Source organism: Nilaparvata lugens, chromosome 4 (assembly GCF_014356525.2).
Source record: "Nilaparvata lugens isolate BPH chromosome 4, ASM1435652v1, whole genome shotgun sequence".
In the NCBI taxonomy this organism is placed as follows: Eukaryota; Metazoa; Arthropoda; class Insecta; order Hemiptera; family Delphacidae; genus Nilaparvata; species Nilaparvata lugens.
Window position 1 is genome coordinate 15,572,700 of NC_052507.1, and position 21,944 is coordinate 15,594,643.

Consider the following 21,944-nt stretch of genomic DNA (forward strand, 5'->3'; position numbering starts at 1 on the left):
AAATCACAAGAGAGTTTAAAATAATAGGTTTGAATTGCAATTCTATCATCACAAAAATCTTAAAACGGCGAAACCAGCTTTAGCTGACAGTATCTCAACACTATATCAACCTTGTCAGGACAAAAATTGACATGGAGGCGCTTCCAAAGATACCTGGATCAAATGATAAGAAACACTTTTTTTTGTCAGATAAACTCACGAGATGGGAAGTTATCTCTACTTTCAACCCTAAAGTAGAATATTGTCTGCATCAAACAAAATTCAAGTATATTGTCAAGCATCGCGATGGAGGACGCTGGTGAGTGTATGAAAAACTGCGTCACCGACTCCATTCGCACCCAAACTTATCCATCAAACACTTGTTCAAGTTATTATGTGGCAGCAGGGGCAGCACACGAAAGCAACGTGATTACGGCTGCAATTAAAATGAGGGGCATGACCACCCGGATGCCTGATCGGCGTGCAGCACGGCACTCGGCACAGGGTCGACGGGTCGACGGCGACCTGACAAATTCACACCAACCACGCACCACCAACATTACAAACACCACCCACATCACAACAAAACCACACATTTTTATAATGACACTCACTTCAACAATTACCGAGCGTCGCTATTCATTCAATACTGGTGTCCAGCTAAACAGCTGAACTAGAGAAAAGTTGCAAGTTAAAAAAATATCAATTGTTAAGTGACAAATCAATCAACTAAATGTAAATTAACAAATTAAATTGTGAAGTGAAGACGTTTAATAGATTGTTGGTCGAGTAGAGTTGACTTTTATTGAAAATTCTTTCTTTTTTTTAATTTTATGACCACATAGGATCACTGTGGTCTCAGGTTAGTCATCTTTCTTCGTTTATTCGCTTCAATTATCTTCCTTTCTACCCAGTTCCTTTTCATTCTGTCAGATCTTTATTTTCTCAATTCATCTGAACAAACCTATTGCCTCTCCTAATTGTTTTCATAGATAATATCCTTTTATCTATAATTCTTTACTATAGAAAATTTCCTCTAGAAAATTTTTCTATTTTTTCCTCTAGAAAATTCTTCTACTATAGTGAGGTCCACATTATAATGGCAGTGTTTGATTGACAATAGTATAATTACTGTACTATCCTTGTCTATCATTCAACAAAGCTTATAGCGCTATCTCTTACTTTCTTTGCTCTGTTGCCAGATCGTCTTTTAACAATGTAAAACTGATAATTAACAAAATATTCAATCTTAATCATGAAATTATTGAAAAATATAATTTCTTGCTTAATTAAATATAATTGATTATTTTAAACTAGAATGCACCGTTAATATTACTTCAATAAACCTGTATCAGCTACCGTCTATAGAGGGCATTGACAAAATGGAGGAACGGCAACGTTGTTCTCCTATCTTCCTCCACTGCCATTATAACGTGGACCTCACTATAGTCAATTTTTCACTATTTGATGTGTTTGACGTAGTAAATTTGTAATGTTTTTCACTTTTAGTACATTCACTTTGAAAAAAACGTTTACGTTGTTGTGACAATATCTAGTCAATTAGATGAAGTTTTATATTTACACTATTTGTCACAATAGGAGAGAAGATTTTCGGGATGGATACAATACATAATATTGTCTTTTTTCTTTAGGGCTACTTTTAATATAAATAAAAATATAAATCTCAGTTCCTTTATGAATTCAAACTTATAAAGAAGGGTACTGAGATTTACATTTTTATTTAATATTAATACATTGTAAAAATTTCAATCTTCATCGACTTGGAATCACTTTATTGATTCAAGTTAGATTCAAAACAAAGAGCTGTAATGTCCGTGACACTGTTCATCTGAAATCTTTCCAAGGAATACTATTGAAAAATAATAGCAATTTCCCTAAATTCTTGTTTATTGCGAGGCTTCAAAATCTAATCATCTAATTGCCTTTTTCATAAAAAAAACCTGAACTTCTGTAAAATAGAAGTTGATTTAAAGATGTTCTCACAGTATATATTACATTTTGCATAGGACGTTTTCTAGCGTATGTATAGCGCTTTCCTGTAGAATAGGAAGACTTCTACGTTTTATGTAGCAGATCCGATGAAAAGAGTTTTTACTTTGAGATTGATATACAGTAATTTGAAAGCATTGTTGAAAAGACATGAGGCGAGGAATGGTTGGGGATGAGAACTAAAGAAGGCTGAGAAATGAGGCCATACATCACACAGTATTTCAGAGCTGAAACAATTGCGATGATAAAGTAAAGAAAGCAGAAACGCGACTATCAAAACGCTGAAAGAAAACAAAGCGATAGAAGGGATGGCGATTGAAAGGAGTTGGTGTCGAAGAATTTCCGGCAACCCCTTCTCCACCAAGAATACGGAAGGAAATTCCAGCTTGCCAACTAATGAAAAGCCTCTTGTTTACCAAGTAACTTTCCAATAGCAAGCAAGCTAGCGCCATTATAGTCGAAAGCTATTTTGAAACGATCTCTCGTTTCGATTACACTCAGATTTCGTCAACAGTTCTCATCGGTTTCCAATAGATTGTTGTGAATCTGCCCGGCACATTTCAAATTGAAGCTAACAGCAACGTTTTCTAATTCAACAGACTTGTTCTCTCGATAGATATGAAAATGGATGAGGAAAACGACAACACTACTTTCTGAATTGAAAAGCACCCCAAAATTGATTGCACTAGCGAATTTGGGCTTGGTTTGACATGAAATGAACTACAATTATTGGAAATACATACTATATAATAAGTGATTATTATGTAGCTACTATATAATTTTGTTATTCAAAGTAAACTATAAAAAGTCTGAAGAGACCGCCAAGCATATCACACTGGATTGCGAGAGACCAGGGGCAAGGAGGGCTCTGTTTGGCTACAAGCAACCAGGTGATGAATGGGATGTTATAGGGAAAAACTCTTGGTTCTTGTAAAAGTATTGGTTTGCCTAACTAACGTACTACTTGGGAACACAATAAGCTTCGGTTGACGTGTGGGGTTCTTTGAACCTTTGGATCCTTGAATCCGTCCTCTCAAAAATAATAATAATAAACTATAAAAAAAGAAGAGCATATCTATTTATTGGATAGAGCAAACAATACAATAGTCGGAAAAGAAAAGAACAGTCTATTGCCCAAAACTTCTTCAATTTCCTAAGTTTGTCTCAAATTCTTGTCCAAATATTATTGTAGTTTATGCTTATAATATATTCATAGCTTTTGGTGGGAGTAGGTTACCTCTTTATGGCCAATATTCATATGAACGCTAAGATCACTATAGTCACGTCTAGAACTTTCAGAAGTTTATGTTTGTGTACAACAAGCTTCATTGGTGAGGAAAAGAACCGTACAAGCTTCTCTAGAACCTATCAAATTCATAAACTCATAGATTGATGATAACATCATGTTCTGAATATATTTTCGAATTGATAGACTCATAAAAACTTCAGGATCGTCACTAATCTGAAAGCTCAATAAAAAGATTACTGCATGAATATTTCAGAACTACCTGATATCCAGGGAGTTCAGAGAAATAAATTGGTTTTATTGATCATAAGGTAATAAAAACATTCAAAAGAAACGTCATAACATAAAATCCCAGCAATCTGGTTTCTGTTCTGATCTAATGATAATAATTCTATTGAATAGCGTTTTCATTAGTCGTAATTTCGAATACAGTATACCCGCTACCAGAGGTTGATAACTGATGGGACTATGGGACAGTAATCCCATATCTCTACACTATAGTGAGGTCCACGTTATAATGGCAGTGTTTGATTAGCAATGGTATTGCTATCCTTGTCTTTCATTAAACAAAGCGGATAGCACTATCTCTTTCTCGCTTTGCTCTGTTGCCAGATCGGCTTTCAACAATTCAAAATTAATAATTAATTAACAAAATATTTCATCTTAATTATGTACATTCATTATGATTTTTCTAAATATAATTTATTGCCCAATAAAAATAATTGATTATTTTAACGAGAATGAACAGTTAATTACATCAATAAACCTGTAGCTGCTACCGTCTATAGAAGGCATTGACAAGACAGAGGTTCAGCAACGTTTTTCTCACTGCTTCTTTCTCCACTGCCATTATAACGTGGACCTCACTATAGTGTAGAGAGTAACGTAGTACCTACGTTATTGAGGTTGCACATAGGGTCATTTGTTTAGAATTTTAATTTTCACTGGGAAGCATTTTCATCTCATATCGCCATACAAGATCATCGTATAAATTCATTTAAAAAATATATTGAAATTGAATCATCAGTTTCCACCAAAAACATGAAATTCCATCCAAACACATCTATGTTACATGAAATTCCACAAAAATGTCCCTTGTCATAGAAATTTCCTGTTTTCATTAAAATAATAATTATTATTACATTCATTAAATGTGTATTTTAATAAAAATACACTGAATAATTACAGTTATTACAATTGTAAAATGCTCGAAAAAATGTGTAGATTCGAAGAGATAACTCTTTCTCTAGATTCTTTCAAATCTTGAATACACTCTCGCAAAATCAAATCAAATTCTTTATTTGCCAAAATACAATACAATTTTTCAAAACAAAGAAATTGTGGATTCGAAGAGATAACTCTTTCTCTAGATTCTTTCAAATCTTGAATACACTCTCGCAAAGAATTTGTAGATTTGAAGAGATAACTCTTTCTCTAGATTCTTTCAAATCTTGAATACACTCTCGCAAAAAATGTGTGGATTCGAAGAGAAGTTATCTTTTTAGATTTTTTAGGAAAGAGTTACTTTTAGATTCTTTAAAATCTTGAATACACACTCTTGATCAGAGATTCCTTTACCAGAAGAAATCTTTGTACACAAATAGTATGTAGCAAATCTAATCAGATATTGTTGAGCTTCCTGTTTCAATCGATTTTGCTATCCGACTCTTCTGCGGAATCACATCACATCGATGAGAAATGAGTTCGTGAGTTGAACTCGCCCAAGATGGAACAAAACCTATTTGCCAGTATACAGTGTGCCGAGTTTTCAGCCGAATCGTTTTCGATTTGAGACAGAACAATAAAATGCCCGAACAGAGTTTACTGCTACGGCGATGCCGTGCTGTAACAACGTTTATTGTGCAATCAGTTCGGTCCAATTCCGACTGGGTTCGATCCACGATCGACGAGAGACGAGACACCAGCTCCAGCACAGCAAAGGTCGCATCGCACTCGCACCACTATTACACGAGTGCCAGAGATGGGTAGTCACGATCTGAATAGTTTCTAATCGAGAATGCGAGAAAAAAGATAAAAACGAAACACGATCGTTGGACCAGCATCGATTCTGGAAGATGCTGTCTGGATATCTGGATGATAGATTGAGATTGAATTCACGAGTAACTATCCAAAATAGTCGGTTTCGAAAGAGTGTTGTCAGATCAATATTGGAAAACATTCCATTTGTATAGAATGGTAATGATTGATGGAAATCGTGAAAAATGAGCTCAAAACAGGATTTCTCCCCTCATTCTTATGCATACAGTAAATTACCACCAAATATTGGCGCAACGTGTTCTATTCTGCTCAAAAATCTAGCTTGGTTGAACCGTTGAAGTTTGCTTATTGTATTGGTTGAAGAGTTTTAAATACAGAAAATCCTGGCTCAGACGACAATAGCAAAAACTAGTAGCATGGATCAAGTTACTATATTATTATTTCTATCTAAAGCATAGCATTATAAATGAATGATAATTTCTATTCATGCATATACATTATTTATTTCATCTTATTCTTCATGTACCGTCTCCATGGCGGAGGTTGGCTATCATGATGGCGATTTTAATTTTATTTACAGCTGCTCTGAATAGGTCATTGGATGTACACTGGAACCAATCCCTTAGGTTGCGCAACCAAGATATTGGTTAATATCTTGATTTATTTCATAATAATATATTATTATTCATTCAATACTACGAACAATATTTACCGGTGAGTAACTACTGAGTTTCATTTAAATTAAGAAACAACATATTGATTGATTATGATTCGCCCAACAATTGAGTGGATGAAACTATTGAGGGCCGGTTTCCGACCTCGGGATTTAGTTAAGTTCTAGACTTCAAACAGCTGGAGTCAGAAAATTGGCTTTCCGAAACGGGGAGTAGTCGTAGTTTCTATGATTTAACATTCATTTTCTCATTTCTATAATTGGAAAAGATCTTCCTTGACGAAATTAAACATTACTAAATAATTCAAAATATCTGAAACTTATCTTACACTATTATCTCTTTATTTTATTTTGTGTTCAATTTTTTAGTTTTTCGAAATTTAATTTAAACGACTACGCCCCGTTTCGGAAAGCAAATTTTCTTACTCTAGCTGTTGAAAGTCTAGAGTTTAGCTATATCCCGAGCTCGTAAACCGGCTCTAAAAATTATTTAATAAATAATCAGAGGGCACGATTCAATAGGTTGCCATAAGATAGGGATAATTGATTAAATAATAGCAATACATTGATTGCCATACAATAACACCAGTGTAACTGAGGGAAGGAAAAATTAGAAGACATTTTAGCTGTGTTTTAAAAGCCTGACTGTGGTAGAAGCGAAAAACAACGGGACCAGCCGAATCAAGAGCCTGTTGGCTGAAAAATGTACAGGAGAGTGGGAGGACGAAGCCAAGGAGAAAGAAGAAAAGGAGGAAGAAGATGAACAAGAGGAAAGATGAGACGAAGTAGTTGGGAAGGAAGTGATGGTATACGGTCATTGCTCTTTTCCAGGTTACCACTACTATTATATACAATTTGTGCTTATAGTGGAAGGTGGATCCCACAAATCACTCTCTTTCTGCTCAATTTCTTCTTCCATCTTTCTTCTTTCTTCATATCGTCCTCATACAGTAGAACTCTACAACTGCTTCACGTTCAGCATTCACTCATAAGCAATTCCCCAGGAAAACTGCTCGATATCACTGCCACAATATTACAAAAAAGCAGTATAGATCTCTGCATATATACATTATAGTGTTCTGATTTCATAGTATTCTACGACTCAAATAATAATACTACTATATAGGTGATCACATAACGTGATGATATATACATCAAACTTGGTGTTGTGCTGACGACATCAAATGCTATTTTTGTCAAGTGACAGTTAAAATGACATAAGCTCATTTGATTGATTTTCGGTAGACATTTACGCTCAGACCTTTTCGATAACCCTTATGAACTGTGTCAAAATTTATAGTTCAATGTCTAATTCCATTCACTTTCAATTTATGAAATCATAAAGAAATTCTTCTTCCTACAAAAATTTCCTTTTCCTAATTTAGCTAATTATCCGTCGAAAATTTAAAAATTTGATTAACTCCCAATTTCTAATGTTTCAATTTGTTTTTGTATGATTTTTTATTTAGTTTTGTTCCATCTTTTATATTCATCATGTCTATTTGAATTGAACTTGCTGAAGAGAATAGCACATTTATGGACCTGCCCTAGGGCAGAATACTGATGATGATGATGATGATGAATTGAACTGCTCACAACTTACTGCTCTCTGGTGAACAAGTTTGTATGCCAGCAGTACAATTTTTTATATATTCATGTACTTTTCACTATCATTTATGTATTATTCATATGATCTCTGATTTTTTATTGTTTATGGGAATTAAATCTTATCTTATCTTCACCATGAATGATATTGTGAAAACCTTGCAAACATTCGAAGAAATAACTTGTTTAAATAAAATCTAGGACAGCTGGAAATGTTGGCTAGGTAGATGAATGAAAATAATGTTATCTAGCATCTATAAAATCGTGTGATGGTGATCAGCCCTTGATTGAAATCGGCAAAACAGGTCGTCGTCAAATGCACTTTATACTGTACACCAGCCTCGATCTACTCCACACTCACTCACTCTCTCTTGCACCTAAACTGTACACCAACCTCGATCTACTTTCTCCCTCGCACCTACACTGTACACTAGCCTCGATCTAATCACTCACACTCTCTCTCTTGTACCAACACCGCACACCAATCTCGATCTACTTTCTCTATTGCACCTGCACTGTACACCAGCCTCGGTATATTTTCTATCTCACACCTACACTTTACACCAACCTCGATCTAGGCTACTATCTCTCTCTAGCTTGTACGAGACCTTGGCGCTCATTTTGCAGAACGCAACGCAAATAAAATTGCAAGGACCACTCTACAAGTGCAACTGAGTCTCCTCCACTCAACAGTGTCACAAGTTTGCCTGCTCGGCTGTCAACAACTGACCGTCTAATTGAAGCTTAAATCAATCGGGCCCAGTCCACAACACACACACCAATAGCAGCCACATAAAGATGGATTATCGGCGTTGCAATTTATAGCCGCTGTCTTTGCCACTACAGCAGCCCTGGCCCAATCGACTCTACATAAACCTTTCACCAACTTTACTTGAAACTATAAACTCATGGCTGTCGTATGGTCGCTTCTACTGCTGGACATTGGAGACATTTACAACCGGTTATGACAATCGCGTTCATAAATATGGAAATGTAAGGGTTAATGTGATTTCATGGGAATCTTGATAGCCATACAACGTACATAAGACTCAGAGTAATTATAGTATGCCCCTCATCAATAGTAATAGTAATAGTATGCCCCTCATCAATAGTATGCACCGTATCAATAGTATCAATATAAGCGACCGGAATTTTACTTGATCACATCATGAGATACAACTGTATTATACTACTGAGGTCTGCTCCCACAGACATCTTGATTTCTGGATCACTCTACGAGTACTTCAACAAACTTCAAAACCGGATAATACTATATTACATCAGTATTATTTTGAATTTATTAACTTGGTTGGAGTGTTGGTCACTATTGAAAAATTTTCATTTTCAAAGAAACGTAACATAGACTAAACAAAGTTTAGTATAATCATAGAGAAACAATAGTATAAGTAGATATCCCATGGTATAGGGCGTTTATGTCGCAACTTTTACTGTTATCGCAAGCCGATTACTGTCGATTTTCACTGTTTTGACCGGGTAAGAGTGTATGAGCGGCACAATATGAGAGACTACCAGCGTCACACAGATTCACGGGAAAGAACTACGTGGCCAACGGCTTGAGATAACAGTAAAAGTTGCGACATAAACACCCTATACCATGGGATATCTACTTGAGCTATTGTTTCTCTATGGTATAATACAGTTGAATCTCAAGTGATCAAGGAATAACCCCGGTCTCTAAAAGTGCGTACAGACTTTCGCTCTGCTCCGCAACCGACCGTCACTCCAGCAGAGCGATTGATGATCGACCGGCGAGCAAGAGTGGTTCGACCGGGGAACGCGAGAAGATCTAACATCTTCCGTAACGTTCATGATGGGTGCGTGGGCGGAGCGACTGTGGTTCGATGGTGGTACGAGGGCGGTACGAGGGAGGAGCGTGCTCGGTGCGGGTTGGAAGCGCGAATATGTGTACGCAGCTTAATAGAGATATTGATAAGGGGTTACTATCACTCCATGTACGTTCAAGTTGAGGGTAATAAAAATAAATGAATTCATCATAGTTGGTTATATTCATGGTGCTTTTTGACTTGGTATTTGGAGGCTCAACATATAAAAGCAAAGCAAAATAGGTAACTATAGCAATGTATCATAGTAATAGCAATGTATTGTAGTAACTATTGAAATGTATAATTATTTTCTACAATATAAAACGGCTTATCCATTGCATTAGCAAGTCGAAGAAAATAAGATGCATTATAGCCGTGAAAGGATAACATTTTCCAAGGGTTAGCCTGTCGAGTAAGGTTCTTTCAAGTAATTTTGCATCTACTCCAATCTCCTTCCAATCATGAATAAAAGGTTCATCTAAATTCAAGAAAGAATAATTTTGGGAAAACAAACAGAGAACGAGAACACTGACAACCTATTAGAAACAGTCTTTTAACAGCTATTCATTAAATTTTCATCTAGATAATAACTCTCTGAAAACAAGCGGGCGTTTCTTTGAGAAGTGAGCATTGCACTGTTGAAAACGAAATGTACCGTCGACTTGGAACTTGGATGATGATGATGATGATGATATAGTTAGAATTCATTCGTTCATTAGACTGGCGAGTATTGCTCCTCTCCAAGCTCCAACACTCTCTAGGAAAGTGAACGAAGAACAAACAAGATTTTTAACGAGCATGAAAAAAGAACAACAACCTTTCACTCGCTCGCTGCTCGGGCCTTTCACTCACTCCTATTTGTTACACGAATAACACGAGGTCACACTCAGACCTTGCCACTTCATACATCATCTTACCGATCCGACAGACATCCTACCTCCCTCCTGCTTGTTCCGATTGCTTTTCAATATTAGAAACGTTACGAGGATCATTACTTGATGAAGATATAAAAAGTGATTTATTATCATAACTGAAGGCAACATAAATTATCCACAACATTGAAAATTCCTAATAGCACACTCCCAGAACAAGTTGTCGTGGAAATGATGTTGCATGTTTTCTGTGGAGGAGAGGATACTTCAAGATCGGAGGTCATGTGGAGATAATATTGGGGGAGAGAAGCTTACAACAGCACTCCCTATACCTCGACAAAAGGTAACTGGACAATGTGAATAGGGTGAATGGAAAGGATGATGAGAGCTTAGGGCTTAGGGGGAATTGGAATATATAATGAGAAAAAATATCATATCTAAGAAGGAAATAACGGCTGAGGAGATAATTGGAGTGAAAAAATGTTAAGTATGGAAATCAAGACTATGTCCAAAATATTTTAAAAAGTAGTCTAGTGATAAAAGGGTTTTCACATAATTGGGTCATGTTGGTTATCCTTATATGGTTATATTGGTTATCCTTGTCCGGTTATACGAGTATTCGGGATTGAAGCAGTCTATCCAGTCATCATATGAATTAAAAAAACTGAACGTGAAATTAAAGTTTGAAAAACATACCAAAAATCAGCTTACAGCTTTGTTGTGTTCTAAATTCAAGAACTCACCTGAAAAAGAAGAGAAATATGTCAGTTAATGAGTTTATTAAAATATAATCCTGATTACTGATGATTACAATAATGAGTTTCCATCTAAACTGTACAAACAGAATTGCAATGCTCGGTAGAATTAGGAAACAGTAGAATATATTAAAAAAAAGATATTAAAAAGTTTTCCAACATCAAACTCAAGGAAGTCTGGAAGAAATGGTACATCGGTCCTTAAACTAATATTAATAGTACATTAATATTGATAGTTTTAATATATAATATGATATAATAATATAAACTACAGTATTAATAATATAATATTAATAGTACATCGGTCCTAATGGAACTCATATTGAGAAGATTGACTCACTATGAATAAGTGGTGGAATTTTTAAAAAATATAAAACTAGTTTTTTCTCGAAAATTAGTAATTTGAATTTACTTCCAACAAAAGGATATAAGACCACAGTCAAAGTATACAATATTTCCATTTTTTCTTCAGCATTCAAACCAGGCGAACTGTTGATATTTTTTAAAAGTGACTATGACCTCATAATCCACACCACATCCAGCATATAAAAATTTATTGGATGCCATCAATGTGCGCCAGCCCACAATAATTGCCATGTGTAAACAAAACTTTGTCAACTTGACAATGGTTATTGGGACAAGTTTTCAACTGCGTCAAGTCATTCTATGGAAGGGACGCAACAATAATTGCTAGCCCGGTTCAGATGAAAGAGATAGAAGAGAGGGATTGTGTGTAAGAGGAAGAGAGAGGGAATAAACACGGGAAAATTCTCATATCAATGCTTTTAATGACAGTAATTTTCGCCGTGAATTGATAGCTGTGCTGAAACAATGAGAGAACGCTGAGGAAGGGGAGGGGCAGGAGGACGTCATTACATTACAAAAGACACTTGAACGACGAGCAGCCATCAAGCAAGCGCACCACGCGCCTTTAGAAAGAGAGAGCAATAAGGGATGAAGCCAGGATAGAGACAAGGAAGCAGCGCTTCACTGTGACTGCAAGAAGCGCACAGGACAAAGGATCGCTGTTAATTTGAACACTCACACACACACACACATATACACACAATGTTGCCAAAGTACGACGACGTCGAGCTTATTGTTAGGTCGAAGGAAGCTCCATGCTCCAAGCCCAAAGTGGTCCGTCGAGATAAGGAGATGGAAATTATCGTGCAGCCGCCACCAGTAACTTTGTGCGCGCGCGTGATTTGCTCGTGCGTGCGTGCGTGTGCCTACGTGCCAGCATGCATGCACTTGTCAAAAACGACGCAGGTCACACTCACACTACTACTACCAAGTAGTGCTGCTATGTTGTCGGGTTTGGACCAATAACAAAGAACGCTCTACTGCTATCACTGCCACTCGGGGATTACTGGCAAGTTAACTTGGTAACCGATACGGAAAATCTACTCCTTAACCAACTATGAACACCTCTCCTAAGCAGGTACCCTTAGCTGTAAGATGTGATAAAAAAATTATAACCTGACGATGGTGTGATCACCGAAAATAGTAGTTACGTTATAATTTGTATTATTGTTTTATTTTATCAATTTTAAAGTGTACTATAATTCTATTTTATAAATGTGAATATACCTTTACTTGCAACTTTTTCAATTCACATGGAATGTACATGTTCATCTGATCATGCATGAACATGAATAATCTTCTTATCATTCATTATCTTCAACGTTAATTTACTCATCATCTACCATAGGAACTCAATGTGTGAATGAAATAATACCATAAAAATATGCAATACAAGAAAAAAGATACCGTACTTATAAAAATAAAATATATCTTTCCAATATATTAAATACTTCTCTATTTTCAGTCTCAAGATCCATTTTGTATTTTCAACTTTATCTTCAGATATCTACTTTAAAATATTTAAAAGTAATTTATTTAGATTTGACAGGAGGCAACACTTTCTACACTTACTACACTTGCCTCAACACCTTGACTAAATTGACTCTTCCAAAATCTTTAAAACGACCAAACAGAATGAAGGATAGAAATAGTTTCACAATGGTTTTGCAAATTCAACTCTAAACAACTCAATCTTTCAAATCGTCTATATTTTATACAGCGAAAACTATAATGAATCCATTCACTGACTGGTGTACAGGTGTTGAGCAACACAAGTGTTATAGTACTTGAGAGGAGCGGGCGAAACAACGTTGTAGAATAATGTCGAGGGAATTGTACAGGCGTCGCACCTGCTGAGGGTTGGTGGCCTATGGTTGGAGCCCATTGGAAAGTTCAGAAATTGCCAGAAGCCAAGTAAGAAGAGATAAGAAGAGGAGTCTCGACATGCACAACAAGCAGGCCGGGCCACTCGAGGGCACGCTCCAATTGCAAAAGTCAGTCGTTCACGCGATGTCTGCTCCTTCTCCTTCCTCAATTGTAGTTCTTGTTGTTGTTTTAGTTGTGCACGTGCAGTTCAACTAAATTAGCAGATCATGCAACAAATAGCACGTTGTCCATCGACGACAGGCCAACGAGTTTGCGCCAGCTTGCAATCACGAAACTGTTCGGTCTCCAAACTTTTCCAACTCAATCCACACAGCTCTTTCACTTGCCTCTCTCACACTTCAAGTAGGAATGGGTTCTGTGCTTGTGCAGCCTATTGCCTCTGGGAACAGCAACACTGAATATTCCAAGTATCTTCCCACTACACACATGTCAGAATAGCATGCTAAACGTAGTCTAGATGCAAATATCATGTGACTTTGGAATATTTTAGGTCAATGAGTACTTGATTTTTTGCTTTTCTAGTGAAGACGAAGTTGTATTTGAAGGAATTTCTGTTTCAATTCATTTGGTAGAAAGTATTTGGAACAACTAAGATTGCTTTCATAGAGTAGGGTATAGTACAATATATGTCAAAAGTATACAATATGTAGGGTGGTGTATATTCACTATAATAATTTGCTTCCCAGAATTTTTACATTACCAAGTTGACAATATAGTACAGTAGATGTAGTAGTAGTAGATTATTACGTAGTAGGCCAAGTAGAGAAATTGTCTGGCATCAAAGATGATGTCAATATCAATTAACTAAATAATCAGGATTCATTAGAAAGGTAAGTTGCATCGAATCAATCTTGCATGAATAACAGTATTTAATACTGAGAGAGTAAACTGACATTTCAAATTAGTAGAATCGTTAAGTGAAATGGGCTATTTGGGATGAAGGAGGAGAGGAAATAAAGAGTGAGGGTATGAAATATTATTGGTTTAATGTTGCTTTAAAATATCACTTAATCGCTGCAGAGCTGTGGTGCGAAACAAGCCAGAAAAGGAAATGGAAGCGAAAAAGATAGTCAGTTGGCAAAAACTGCAAACCCCCACACATTTTTCTCAGCCGGTTTTTTGCCCCTAAACGATCATTACCGAGAAAGGATTTGAGAGTCGGACGAGTTCAACTTCTCGAGCTTTTCCTGCCAGAGCTATCTCATACATTTCCAGCTCCTGTTTTGCTCTTTTTGAAATTTTCTCTGAAAAGAAAAAAGGAGGAGTGCACACAAAGAGAAAGAGGGAGTTGGTGATGGTGATGATTATGATGATAATAATACGTAGTCTGAATAGGGAGAGAGACGGGTCACATAGACAGCCGACGATTCGTGGACATGGGACAAACTACAAGGAGATGCGATACGGGCACTCTTCCAAATTAGCCAAGTTTCGGCACATTAGGAATATTGGGTTTAAAAAGGAGGTCGGGAACCCCCCACCCCCATCCCTCCGAAATCTATTGGCACTGTTGGAGGGTGGGCAGGGGTGCCTGGAATTGTTGGGAATGAAACGGAAAAAGAGTGGAAAGTGGGGAAAAAATGCAAGCGAAAGAGGGCACGATTAGATTAGGCCGGGCACGGTCCCCTAATGGAATTACGGCGGGGAAAAACGTCGGCACGATAGCCTCTAAGTTATTGCGCACGGTTTTATTTGCCGCGTCTTTTTCAAACTCACCTCGTACGCCCAAGTTTCCACTTCTTCGCTTCTCTGCAAATATTCCTTCTCCGCCTCCTATCCGGCGCACATCAACTCGTTCGAAAAAAAATTGCACCAGCGGAGAATAGGAGACCCGACTCCGACCAGTTTTCCCTTCAACAGCGCGCGCTTTTCAATCTCTAACCAACCGCGTGCGTTTCTAGGACGGAGCATTGTGAAGAAACGCTGCGGCAATATCGTTACGGGGCACAAAGGACCTCTTGCCAGTGCAAGCGTGCCAACCCATCAACTTGCACAAGCAGAAAGCACCTCAAATGGCATCAGCAACTCTGCACTTTGTTTACTTTCACAAAAATTATTGTGCCAATTCTCGCGTTCAGCTATAACCTCAACTGACAATGGGATCGAATTTGCCACATAGAGAGCTTCACGTTCCTAGAGAGAATCGACGTATTCCTGTAGTGTTCTTCTAAAGAGGGCTGTTTCAAGAAGACGTACAAGTCCTGTAATGCGTCCGGGGTATTCATTCTAGATAATGAATAGCATGTAATGCTTTATTCTATAAGTTATCATTCGGGTAGCTTCTTCATAATGTTATACTTTCCATGAAACATAGACTATCTCCATAAAACTGTTCCAACCCTTAAAATTTGAGTCTGAAACATCTGGTACACAATTTTCGACTTGGTGGCTTAATGAGGTAAACATAGCTAAAATACGCATCTATAGCCCGTCTATTGAAGGCGTGGAACTGCTAAGATAACACTTGTTGCAGAGTTGAAAATTTCACACCCCAGATTGAATCCGCTATAACAATAGAAGGAAAACATTAAGTAGTGAATTAATACATCAAATTAAAGAGAAAACAAAGCTCTACAAATCTACGGTGTGCATTCATTTTTATGATGCATTGTTGGAGAGTTGTAGGCCCTGAAACATCAAAAAATAGGATTAAAAGCTGTTATTTTAACAATTTTACACTTTTAAGAGCGTATATCTCGAAAACTGTTGGAGATATCACAAATCACCATGGAACAAATATTGTCGAGAATTTATCAAGCTTCATTTCTGAATAGATAGTCATGTCGGTTGAACGCATTTTTCTAAAGATATGAGCGTGTAAGCAAAACATTGAAAAATGCAACATTTAAACCACCCTCATCCCTTTAGCACAAGAGATAGGGATGGGGACTTTTGAAATGTTCACCCCCTAACTGGTCCCAACAAAGCTGCAAATTCAAAAATTGTGTTCAAAACATTCTCTCCAAATTCCTTTGTCAATTGGTCTATTTTTGCATAACTGAAGATCTCACACTCAACACTGAAGCTGCTGCAACAGTCGTGGGGATGGGCGTAAACTTGTGAAATTATACATCAAATTGAAGAGAATTTATGTGCTCTATATATATGCTCATGATCAGCATGGATTTTTCCCATTGATATTCAAAAAGTTATAAGAGCAAAAATAGCAAAAAATTGAGGGAAAATGTGTTTTTTTCAAAAATGTCACATCTGTAAAATGCATAGTTTTCCAGTTATATGCGAGAAACCGAAAAATTGTACCTTTGAACCACCCCCACCCCCTTAGCACAGGGGGTAGTGGTGGGGACTTTTGATATGTTTACCTCCTCACTACCCTAAACAGAACTGCGGGGCCAAAAATTGTCTTCCAAACTTTTCCCTCTATACCCAGCATTCATTGCCTGGACTAGTGGTAAAAGTAAATTTCCAAATTGAAGCTATGATTAAACACAAGATAGCCTAGTCTTTCCCTCTACGTCTCTACCGCAGTGTGCCTTATCAATTTTAGGTCAACTCAATTCCTTACACCACATTGGATTGGATTGTACAAGAATAACAATAGAAACTTACTGAACCATCCTGGTTGAGTTTGGAGAAATGAGAGATTAAGTTAGAAGGAGCCTCAGCAAAGATATGGGAAAAAGGTACAGTAAGCTGAGTGGATGAAAAGTTACACGAGGTCTACAGATGACCTTGAAACCAGAGTGAGAGGCAGACAGAGTGGCACACCTACGATAATAATACTATCTACTATACACTGCTCTTATCAATTCAGAGTGAGAGAGAGAGACAGAATGAGTGACTGAGACAGCACTGCACTGCCATCCAGTTCGGCAGCCAACACAAAAGCCGGCAACATCGCTTTACTTTTCCGCTGGCGTGGATAAGTCCCAAACTGGATTTGAAAAGGCAACACAGCATTGAATCCAGCTTGCCCAAACCCAAACGTGGCCCCATCTCTGCCACAGTACATCAAATTCACTAATCCCCAACAAATATAAAGAACTCGGCAACATTTTCCCACCAATAATTGGCCATCATTGTTCTACATCAATTGCGTAACTACCATGCTATTACAACAAAAAGTAGCTAATAATTTTTATAATGTGGGTTCTCGAATGGGAAAAGCAATTATTGAAGAAACTGATACAGTAGAGTGGATAACAAAAAGTAGATTATTATTTTTAAAACAATGGTTTAAAAATGAAATTTCCAAGAAATAGATACAGTAGCATGGATAACTTGAGACTGTTATTGAAAAGATAATTGAATAATACAGAGGAGTATCCATCATGCAAGGATGCAACATTGTTATATTTGCTACACTGTACACAAGATTACTAAAAAACCTAGCCTGTATTTTCGATTCCTCTCATGAATAAAAACTAATAATATTACCTTTCTACACACAACATGAAGTGTTATCAATAATTATTCAATACTATGAACCAAGAGACAAAATTTAAGTTTCAACTCATCATAGCCTATGTGATAATAATGCTTTAGTAGTTTTCTTTCAATGTTGATAATGCCACGAAGATTGAAACTTGTATTTTGATCAAGTAAAAAAAGCTGAGAATAACAAAGCAACGTATTGTTATATTATTTCATTAAAGAACTGTTCTCCAAATGATTTGTTGAATTCAATTTGAGTGTCATCAATACCATACAATAATAATAATATTAATAATTTCTCTGATTGCCAATGAATTGCAGCCAGAGGAGTTTATTGACAAAACATAATACATAATTATTATATTATACATACAAAAGTTGCTAATACTAAACCTAGTTCTAATTATGATACCAATTTATTATATTTACTGTACATAATATTCATAGCTCTATCGTTTATGGGAAGTCAATGAAAATACTTCATAATATCCTTTATTGAGGTTTATGAATCCTACCCATGAAATCCTAACCTATTTTTTGGACATGTAATCAAAATTTGGGAATGGAATAGTTTTGGGCCAAGCCTGTTGTTCCTTCCCAATCATATTTATATGATTTGTTATTGTATCCACGTATAAATAAATAAATAAATCTAAGATTTATGGGACGAAAATGAAAATACTTTACAATATCCTTTATCGGGGTATGAGTTTGAAAATTCATGAGATAAATAAAGGAGATTTGATTCACAAAAACCCTCAACTAAAAGAAAAAAGCGTAAAATACTCAACCAATGCCATTGATAATCTATCACTGGGAGCCAGGAAGACATTGTAATCCCCTACTGTCTCTGATAACGGCAACAACAAATCAATCCCTTTCAGACCAGCTATGAACAATGTGTAATCCATCTCAGTCCTGAATAATAAATATCAGAATACGTGAAACTTTTGTCAATACAGATTCGTGCAAGTAACTCAGACGTGTAGGAGTCAGTATTTAAGCAGCTTCAACACTGCGAAATACCGATGGAATGAAGGTGATCAATCACCAGAGTGATAGTCTCCAGTCTACTGTTTCAAGGGGAAGAATGTTGATTAATAATCGATGAATGGTCAGTGAGGGAAAACAGCGGCCCATCCCCATTATAATATAGGGCGGCAGTTTCGCCTGATTGATCGGCTGGCTGGATGTTGATGCGATGAGTCTACTTTTCAAAACATCCATTATGGGCGGTAGTCTCAAAATTCATCAGGGTAAGCTATCCTTCTTTGGATTGCTGATAACTATTCAAATCAATGAGAATACGGCTGGAAATTTGCTCAAGTATTATTATTTATTTTACAATTTATTTATTTATTCATTTACAATGCAAATGACACTAATGCAACGTAATACGAAACATACACTAAATCATCCAGTGGGTACTGTTCAACTATAGTGAGGTCCACGTTATAATGGCAGAGTTTGATTAGCAATGGTATTGCTATCCTTGTCTATCATTCAACAAAGGGGATAACTATCTCTTTCTCGCTTTGCTCTGTTGCCAGATCGTCTCTCAACAATGTAGAATTAATATTGGTTGACAAAATATTTCATCTTAATTATGTAAATTCATTATGAAATTATTGAAAGATATAATTTATTGCTTAATAAAATATAATTGATTATTTTAAACGAGAATGAACAGCAAAATATTTCATCTTAACTATGTAAATTCATTATGAAATTATTAAAAAATATAGTTTCTTGTTTAATAAAATAATTGATTATTTTTAACGAGAATGAACAGTTAATATTACATCAATAAACCTGCATCAGCTACCATCTATAGAAGGCATTGACAAGACAGTGGTTCGGCAACGTTATCTCCTATCTTTCTCCACTGCCATTATAACGTGGGACCTCACTATAGTTACCGACTTCAACTCATCAGATCAACACAAAATGTTACAATGAAACATACAAAATTAACTGCCAAAAATCAAATTTCATTATGAAGATAACACATTCAAGAAAAAAATAATACACTAATTTTTGCTGTATTTTATTTAGTACAATTTTATTTCATTTTGTATAATAGTTTATGGTGTATGCACTTCAGAATGCTTTTGAGAATGTCAAGATCTTAATAGTCTACAGAATATATTTTTATCAACAATTAATTATGAATTATTTCACCTCATAATATTGATTTACACTCATAAAACCCTAAAAACTAATATTCATTTACAGATGGTCGTAACAGCAGTCAATTATCAAATAAAATGATTGATATCACATTTGATTGATTTAAAATAGTTCATTGATCAATTTTATTCACAAAATGGAAGAGATTCAATATCAAACAGTTTCTAATATGACATGCGCTTTTAATATTGGATAAATAACCTTCCCCATTGAATTTTTCAGACTCAGTGTTTATTACTAATGAATAATCTATTAATTATTGTGAGGAAGACAGGAAACCATAATCTACTCCATTCCTTAATGGGATGGGGTAACTAAGCCACCTTACCATTAATCCTAAATTCTTGACCCCTTCGAGGCACTTCTGACGTAGTAAACAAATCCCGCTCCAATGAAGGGACCAGCTAGGACTTAGGAAGCTCCAAGCCATAAGCTACTTGGTGGTCTGGTTTAGTCCTGGTGGTTTACTATGAATCTCTTCCAGTGTTAGTTACTCTTGTAAGATGAAGTACAGACAAAATACATCACAGTATATACCAGGCTTTAACTAACAAGATGGCCACGTCAAACAGAAAAAGTATACCTAGAGGTTGAAGGATAGTCGTAACTTCTGAAGACAGATACATTGGGTTGAAAATATTAGAGCTGTCTTTTATCCACATTATTTGGATCGATGAATTATTACAAGCTACTGCAGATGCATTAGAATTGTTGTGATCATTTATTATTACGCTCTTAATAGCTAACAAATTTCAATCTTTCATATTCCTTCATACTAAAATTACAGAATCCATAACTCCTCGACCTCCAATGTAAAAATCAACCTCTGAAAGAATGCATGAAGTACTCAACTGTACAAGGAATTATAGATTTCCTGAAAGGCTGGACGATTCTAATTGGATGACGTTAATAACGAATGCAGATAATGAAAATTAATAATCAGCACAGTGGCCCAACTCGTGCAAGCGAAAACAGAACCATTAAATCATCAACTCATCTTTTAGAAAGAAAAGGCAGGAAGACTCTTATTTTTCAGTAACAATAATAAAACATTGTCTAAAAATATCACAAATTTATGCATTCCAATTTTATATTTTTTTAATATTTAAAGACAATGTTGTAGTGTTTTATTATGGATAAAACAATGAAATATTGTCAAAAAATATCGCAAATTTATACATTCGAATTTTATAAATTTGTAATATTTCAAGACAGTATTCTAGTGTTTATCATGGATAGTGATATCATTCTAGTGATATTCATCATGGATAAATATCACTATATCTCACCAAAAACAGTATCTGAAGTCACAATATTATTCACTTTCTCAATTTTTAAAACACACTCACAAATTACGAAAATCAATTTCGTAAAATTTAAAAAAAAAATTATTTCCAGGACAATGATTCAAAAAGTGAAATCTCCACGAATTTGACAATTTCGACAACAATTAGTGAATATTATTTATAGATATTGACAAAATAGAAGTGGGTCGCCACATTTGGGTTGTTTACCAGGCTAGGTGGTGGAGAACATCGATCAACAATCGTTGATGGTCTACCCTATCAGCACACGTTAATGTGTTTACGATGATGTACCATCGCTGTCAGTCACTGGACAAGTCCGAAAGAGAGAAAGAGACAGAGAGTGAGGCCACTTTGAAGGCAAGCCGTGTAGAGAGACGAATTGACAACATTCATTTTACTGGCAGCACTGCTGATTTAGTAGGCTATATTTACTTGGGGGAATTGGCAAGGCCTGTAATTACGTCGGTTCCAACAATTGTCACCAGTCACCGTGACTTTGACCGTACAGTACAGAGCAGGGCAGAACTGCGAGAGCTTTCCGGTGGTGGCAGCGAACAGACACTACACATGTAACTAACTAGCGGGTTGACAATGGACATGCCGACTCAAACACAACACTAGTTAGTCGGTAATCATTTGAAAAATGAGGTTGGACGGATGAATTAAGGCACAATGTGAACAAATGGGGAGATCCCAATTAATCATAGTACTACTTAGTAGCAAGGGGTTGATACCGTTAATTGCTGAATCGGTACGGCACAAGAACAAATTAAAAGTTTTTCATAAAATAGAATAATTATAGTACCCTTATTTTTGA

General features: G+C 36.2%; 1 protein-coding gene and 1 long non-coding RNA gene across 2 annotated transcripts in view; both read right to left on the reverse strand.

Moving 5' to 3' along the window:
* LOC120351011 overlaps positions 1–17,733 on the reverse strand; it is a 39,085-nt gene extending 21,352 nt beyond the window's left edge. Inside the window, exons 1-2 of the long non-coding RNA XR_005571157.1 lie at positions 16,806–17,733; positions 10,924–10,970 (exon numbers count right to left, since the gene is read on the reverse strand). This is a non-coding gene — a long non-coding RNA (uncharacterized LOC120351011). The remainder of the gene's footprint in view (positions 1–10,923; positions 10,971–16,805) is intronic.
* LOC111045033 (max dimerization protein 1) overlaps positions 1–21,944 on the reverse strand; it is a 144,409-nt gene that overhangs the window by 68,091 nt on the left and 54,374 nt on the right. The window lies entirely within an intron of this gene.